Here is an 8,438-nt window from a genome sequence, read left to right as displayed (position 1 = left end):
AATGTCACGCCTAACCGGTATTCGAACCCGGGACCTCCGGATGAAAGGCCGAGACGCTACCGTTCGCGCCATGGAGGCCGGCGATAAATCATATCTTCATTTTCCTGTTTAGCCTCCGGGAATCATCGTCAGGTATTACTTCGGGGGATGATATGTACGAGTGTAAATGAAGTGTAGTCTTATTATACACTCTCAGGTCGACCGTTCCTGAGATATGTGGTTAATTGAAAAAAAAAGACTTTACTAAGACTTGAACCATGGAACTCACGATTTCCAAATCGACCAGATTTTTTTCTCCTTTCACGATTAACAAATCAACCAGATTTGTTGAGAAGAAGCGTTTACCGCTATACCGACCCTATTTACTAGTAAATCTAGTACTACACACCCATATATGCGTATATATATTCTCGCTCTATGCCTTTTCCTCTTTCATATATATTATTAATAAATTTAATGGATGTTTTTAATTTATAATTATATTAATAAATATATAATTAATAATATTAAAATTTAGTAAATTAACTATAAGTAAATTATTCGGAATTGTAAATGTAAAAAAATAAGTTTTATTCTTTTGAATATCTCGAATGGCGTATAAAGTATACGCTTTATCTAACGCGTTGCGTGTACTATGCCGATATATATACAGGGTTATCGTAAAAGAACGGTGCGGTTTTGAACGCGGTTTAAATTAAAACAGAATTACTTACGGTTTATGTTTTTTATTTTTCAAATTTGTCGTCTCAAACATTTTTTTACATAATTAATAAATTTCAATATGTGCGCCCTTAGTCGCTCGACAAATGTCCAAACGATACTCGCCTTCTCTCCAAACATCAGTTAACGTTTCTTCGTTAACGGTTGTCATCGCTTCGTTAATCCTGTTTTTAAGCGGTTTAGGTCGCGAATTTTTTGCGTATAAACAACGCTTTTGATGTACCCCTACAAGAAAAAACCGCAAGGTGTCAGGTCTGGACTCCTCGGAGGCCAAAGTACGGGTCCTTGCCGGTCTATTCATGGATCTCCAAATTTTTCGTTCAAAGCGTCCGTGTGACCGATGCATTGAAGTGCGGAGGAGCACCATCTTGTTGGAAATGAAGTCGATGAATGTTTTCGAGTTCGTCCGGCTGAGGAAAGCGATAATCGGTTAACACGTGGAGATACGCGACTCCATTAATTATTTTTTCAGCAAAGAAGAAAGGCCCTATACACGACTTTTCATCGCGCCACACCAAACATTAACTTTAGGCGAATCGCGTGTGGGTTTTCAGAGCCCCGTATTCGTGAATCGTGTCTGTTAACGCACCCGTTCGCGTGGAATGTAGCTTCGTCTGTAAAAATTATATCGTCTAAAAATGTTTCGTTTTCGCTTATTCTGTTCGACATTTCAACGGCGAAATTGTAACGTTTTACACCATCATCGGGTTTCAATGGCTGCAGTATCTGGATTTTATAAGCGTGTAATTTCAGTTTTTTACGTAAAACGTTGTGAACCGTTGATTTTGGAATACCTAATTCGACGCTTCGACGGGGATGGACTTCCCAGCACTTCTAATCGCCGATCGTCTAATTAGTTCAACCGTTTTGTCCGGTACACTCGGTCTGCCGGTTGATTTCTGTTTAACCGATCCGGTTTCTTCGAATCGTTTGAACCGACGCGTTATGTTATTTTTATGTGGCTGATCTCTTCCGAATTCACGTCGAAACGCACGTTGAACTAAAATTACGGATTTTAATTCAGCCATCAATAAAACACACTTTGCTTTGTCTTTATCCGAGAACATAGTAACTCGCTGAACTCACCGCAACAACAATTTAAGAACTGACGTTGCGGTTACAACTGCTGATAAACAAACTTTAGAAATTTACCCACAATCTTCTGTAGGTACTGTAGGTAGTATACAAAGAACGCACCGTTCTTTGTATAATACTTTGTGGAAGTATAATTATTGCATTCTTTTTAGAATGTACAATATACATTGTACAGTGCTGGTCTTGGATAGTTCTCTTAAAATGCAAGAGATGGCGTTAATTAACGTGACATTATTTGAGTAGAGTTAAAAATTATTAAGCAAGTATTTATTTAATTAAAATGTGTTATTAATGCTAAAAATAAATATTTTAGCGATTCAAACTAATTTTTAATCGTTAAAAAGTATTTCATCTCTAAATTAGCTAAAACCAACAATTTCAAAAAAAAAAACTTATATTAAACTATTTTAAAAGTACGCGATCACACATCAGCGCCATCTGTTGTATTTTGTGAGAACTAACATATTTATAACATATGTAGCTCTATCGTCTCGTGATAATTTTAGTTACGAGTCGGCTCGTTTTTTCCCGTAGAAAGTCCATCCCAAAATCTTCCTACAACGCGCCTAAAATAATTTTCATTTCAAAATCTTTCTTAGTTTGCAGTGACAAGAACGTAAGAAGAATTTTTAACAAACATTTTCAGTAGTTTTGGTTTGGCGTTTACGTATAATTCGTGATATGTCGTCTTCGATTTCAATAATGAGAAATGCAGCACCGTACGAATTATTTATTATTTGCACGGTTAAATAAATAATTTTTCATTGTTCGATAACGTTTCCGATTAACCGTTATCTGTTAGATCGAGAGTTTACGTGATGCATGCCAAAGTTATCCTTCAATCGCCTAACAAATACCCCGTTCGAATCTTGAAAATCTGACGATTATTTAGAGAGATATCATAAAAGCATCCCGTTGCACCTCACACTGGACAAACTGGCGGCCATTCGTAGGTGGTGAAAATCAGTTTTCAATTTTGTAGGACCAGGTAAACTTCATAGAACCCAGCGGACCGGTCTAGTGGTGAACGCGTCTTTCCAAATCAGCTTATTTCGAAGTCGAGTGTTTCAGCGTTCAAGTCCTAGTAAAGTCAGATATTTTCACACGGATTTGAATACTAGATCGTGGGTGTTCTTTGGCGGTCGGGTTTCAATTAACCGCACATCTCAGGAACGGTCGACCTGAGACTGTAGAAGACTACACTCCATTTACAATCGTACATATCATCCTTTGAAATAATATCTGAAAGGTTAATTACCGTAGGCTACAGGAAAAAGAGAAGGTAAGCTTCCAAGGCCAACATTTTTGAAGTATCTATAATTTAAGCTCTTAAAAACGGAATTTCTTCGATTAGTTACAGCTAAAAACTCAAAAACGGTTAAACGAAGCCGTTTTTTGCAAAGCCAAAATTTACTGTAAAAATAACTTTTTTGCTGTTAGATGGATTTTAGAAGAAAGCTACCTATTGTAACGGGTATCATGATTCGACTTCCGGAAAATTTCGATATATCTTCGCGTTTCATAACCTCCAGACCCCAAAACCACCGTCAGGTTAAAAGTTGATATATATTTCACTTTTTTGTGGACGTAACTGCCGTAATTTTGAGCCGATCACTTTCAAATTGATAAATAAAATATACCGACCCAAACTCTCGGTCGAGTTCGTTAATGGGAAAAATCGGACCGTGGGAGTGGAAATTGGGGGCTTTTTCAAAAAAACATAATATCACTGTAACTTTCTTGACTACAGAGTCGTTGATCCTTGATCCTTGCATATCGGGTAATTTCTGTCCAAAAGAGCCCAGTCCGATCTTGTCCAGTATTTACTAGTAGAGTTCAAACTAGATCGGTCCAGCCAATCCAGATCGGGCAGTAGAAATCCAGCACAAACATGTTACTGTATTATATTTATTTAGTAATTCTTGTTTCCACGGTTACGCAACAATAAGTAAAAATAAAATTCTATAATAATCAAATAATATAAAATTAGATTTTACAAAATAGCCAATTTGGTAACTACCCCTAGTAATTACCTCTTAAGTAAGGGATGAATAAAATACCGAATTTACCGTTAACAGTTATTAATAAAAAGAAGGATTAACACAGTTTAATTTCATTTCATTTCATTAGATTATAATATAAAATTATTTATCTAGGAAAACAAATATCTTTTTAGAAACACCTTAAATAAATAATTATATAATACAATTTACATATCGGTCTTACGTAAAAGTTATAAAAATTCCTCAAATAAAAATTTTTAAAAGGCATAGAGAATTTAGATTGTCAAAATGTCTCTGCTACAAAACGGTCTAATTTTTACTTCCTTGTACGAAGTGAAGGAAGTATTGTAATCGCGAAAAGTGTCGGTTTTCAGATTTCAACGGAAATATCCATTTTCATCATCCCCGATCTCATTTTGACTAGTTTCGGCGTGACTTCTGTACGTCTCGTATAACTCGAAAACTCGAAATTTTGAGTTTAGAACAGTTGTAACATCTAATTGTACCTCTCGTTTTGATTGCAATCAAGCGGACCAAAAATGTACAAAACAGCCCGAAAACCAATTTTTGTTTGGATTTTTGAGGTTTCTTAACTGCAATAATAAGTCCTCATCGAGAGCTTGCCAACGATATATCTTTCATAAGCGGTATTTATTTTCATCGGTTTCATAGTTATACCTCAATAAAATTTTAATTAATGAAATATTTGGATCTTACAAAGGGAAGGCACATCGGTTCAAAACTGATTTCATATACATATTTAGTTATTTATTCAAATATATTGATTTATTAATAATTATTAACCTCTGATTATAATAATAATTTTACAATAAATAATAATAATAATATATATATATATATATATATATATATATATATATATATGAAAAAAATCGGAAGTTATTAATGAAGTAAGATTTTATGTAATTTTCATTTAAAAAAAATATGTATATGTAATATAATAGGCGTACAAAGAAGTCATGTGGTGTCCAGATCAGATATTTCCTGTATGACACAAGTACATCAGGGAGGCTTCACGGAGAAAATCTGAAGTTTTTAATCGAAAGAGTACCATAACTTAGAGGAATACAAAAAGACTATTTTCAAGTTAAAAAAAAAATTAATTAAATCTCTGAACGGGTGGTGGGTGGGTTTCGAAGTAAGTAATACGGGTTTTATTCTTTACCTTCTGTTCACTAAGGATCGCGTTTCAAAAATTTTGATTTCTTTTGCTTTCCCAAATGTCACATTTCTTCGGTCCATCTATTCAGGTTTATACCTTCTTTTTTCTTTTTCACTGGAAAAGTAGATTTTCAAATGAATTTTCTAAATTTATTCTCTGTCTTTACACAGATCATTATAATGTTTATCATTTTTAGATCTGTTTATTTTTCTTTAAACCGGGTGGTGTTTGAGGCTCGTTTATGTAGAGATTAAATAGGGTTTAGTCAAGCATCGATTACAGTGGCGACTCGTACTTAAAATTACTGGGGGTGCTGCTCCAGAAAACCCTTTTCTGGACCTTTTCAAGGCAGCGGTCAAATTTTTATGAAAATTAAAAGAACCGACAAAAAGGAATCGAATTCGGTTTAACCGAATAAATAATGAAATATCAATACGGATAATATTTTTCAGTATTATTAGATAATAACTTAATAAAATGTCGGTTTAAAAACACTATAATCCAACGGTGGTTAATTTAAATTTCTATTACACAGAAACAAATACGTAATTATTTTTTACTAATTACCTTCTCTTTTGCCCTTCCAGCGTATTTTTGGACGGTTGTGGCGATCAAAGAGTTTTTGCTTTACACACCATCTTCTGATCGCTACTGAAAAACAACTAAACCGCTTTCGTATTTCTTCCGCCGACTAAACTAGAAAAGGGATCGAACGAGGAACGTTCCACACACGCGCGGAGTAAAAACAAAACTACCTTCTACCGGCACGCAAGGGTCAGAACTGCGGGAGCGGCAGTGCTTTCTCTCCCTCAAAGCATCGTTCAGCGTTCTTTACGTCTTTTACATCTATAAGAAAATATTTAAATGCAATTATTAAAAATTTAAAGAATTCTTTAATACGATTAAACAAAAAATCTACTTTCAAATAATTTTCATTTTTAAATGTATTTTTAATAGGGACGATTACGTATGTGTATACAGGGTGTTTCTAACATACTGGGCTGGCAATACTTTTTCGGATTCTACTTGTAAAACTAAATGATAAATATCCCAAACGAATAAACCATAGAGCATCGGCAAGTCGAGCGCTAACCGTTTAACTCAGCGGGTACGCTCTTGATCGACCAGATCTTGGTCGTCCGGAAATTAATTCGTTTAGCCCTGTGTTTTGATCGCACTCACCTGACGTAATAAGTACAGATCCGATCTTTCGCTAAACACGCTGAAATCTGTCCGCCAGCGATTACCGGTCCACAGGGCCTAGCTGCGGAGGGCGTGCCACAGGCTCGCCTCTGCAGCTAGTATATTCGCTAAATTGGGGCGACGGAAGCAAAGAAGACATATAATCGCCGAATCCTTCGTAAAAAAAAATATGTAAATATATTACAATTTGAAAAAGCGTGTGCGCGCGCACGCACGCACACAGCAGCAGATCAATCTTCAGAATTACTGAATTTATTATTTAATTACTCAAAACATTACTGTGTTAACTAGGCAACGTTAGGGAGCGAAGCGAGCGTAGGTTAAGTTTGATTAAATTATATTTAAAAAATAAATAACTATTAATGGATATATAGAGTGAATTCCTAATATGTTCAAACTTGATTAGCGAGAAAAATTTTTTTTTTCAATTTAAAATTATTTGTATGCCCAAAATCAAGGAAATACATGTGGTTCAGGAGGATAGGGCATACTTTGACAACTCATTCTAGAGGCTAAAAATAAGAAAAAAGTTCATATAAACATAGGTCCGAAACGCTCCGTTAGCGAGTTATACAGGATGAAATATTTCGCCCGAGTTTCAGTTCCTCCCCGGGTAAATTATGGCTTTCTGAAATTCTGGGAAGGTCAATTAAGGGGCAAATTCAATTGTTTCTTATGGTTTTTGAGCTGGGAAATAAAAAAAATAGGTCCCAGAACTGTATCTCCCTTAGTTTCTAAGATATCCCGTGTAAAACGCCAAAAATAGGATCAAAAAACACATTTTTTACGTTTGACGTCCAAATGTTTTGGAGCCCAAATCTAATAAAGAAATTTTTGACGTGAAATCTCTCAACTACACAACTGTTAGCTTTGAAGTTCCGTATTTTAAAAAAGAAGCGGTCCAATGCAAACCTTTCCAACGCTTTGGCCATATCAAAAATCTACACAATCGCCCGCACCGTTCTGTAAAATGCGGTACAGATCGTGCAACAACAGTCTGTTCTAAGGCACCAGGTTCCAGCTTCCTGCATCAGCTGCGGCGAGTTACAAAGGGTGTAAAATCTATCAATAGTATAAAACTAAGGTCTATTCTATCAAACCCGCCCTATCTTCCAGAATTGTAACTAATAACAATTAATTAAACTAATTAATTATTAATTATACTAATGTCAATAATAACAATTTGAGTGCTAAAAGAGAGACGATCGTGTAACGAACTCTAGTAACAATGGCTTTCATAATTTTTTTTTTTTTTGTCTTCAGTCATTTGACTGGTTTGATGCAGCTCTCCAAGATTCCCTATCTAAACATTAATTACCTATCTATTTCATAATTATAATAGTAGTAATATTAGTGTAACATAATAATGAATATAATAATAGGCTGAATATTTCTGGTACTACATACGCTGAAAAAGTTAAAATGAGTTGTCGCTATGATCAACAAACTATTGATAACCAAAATTTTCACGGGCCGATGAATGTCCTGGACCATATGTCGCAAAGATTTGAGTGAACGCTTGAAAATATGAACTGGACTATTCATGAATCGTCTTGAGAAAAAACGATCTACTGTCTCAGACTAGCAATCTGGAATGATAACGGGTTGTCTGATAAAAAACTAGAATCAAAAGCTGTTTTAAATATTAAGATAGACGTAATGCTTATATCTGAAACAAGGTTTACCGACAAGACATTGTGTCAAGTTTCATGGCAATACAATATATATATTTTTATTTGTATATATATATTTTATGTTAACTGTTCGATCTCCCACTCTATTTAATAAATTGACCAGTAAACGACGTTTTCAAGAGTTTTTATAGAAAATACAAGGTTGGACGTATCTTTAAAATCACCCGCCCATGCGGATAATGCAGTACACAAATCGACCAAATTTATTCAGTCAGCGGCATGGGCCCTCAATCCCAATTTGGATTCTGCTCACTCCCCTCAGCTGTTTTTTTTCCGGAATGTGGTCTAACCAAATTTAACTGACGTAGGTGGATGCCCACCATTCTACTCCCCAGCCCCCTTCCACGCAGTGGTGATCCTCACTAACTCAGAAATCGCATTCGATTATGTTATTCGTGTAACAGGTCCATTACATACCTCGCCCTTGGTTTTAGTCCACTTGATGCGCACGAAGATCACGTGCTCAACATTATCGAGGGTGCCTCAATAAAAGCACAAATCATACTCGCTGCACTACAGGTTCGACCTGAAGCAGTCATG

The sequence above is a fragment of the Lycorma delicatula genome, chromosome 2 (assembly GCF_047948215.1).
Source record: "Lycorma delicatula isolate Av1 chromosome 2, ASM4794821v1, whole genome shotgun sequence".
Taxonomy (NCBI): Eukaryota; Metazoa; Arthropoda; class Insecta; order Hemiptera; family Fulgoridae; genus Lycorma; species Lycorma delicatula.
Note: the sequence above shows the minus strand (reverse complement) of the source record.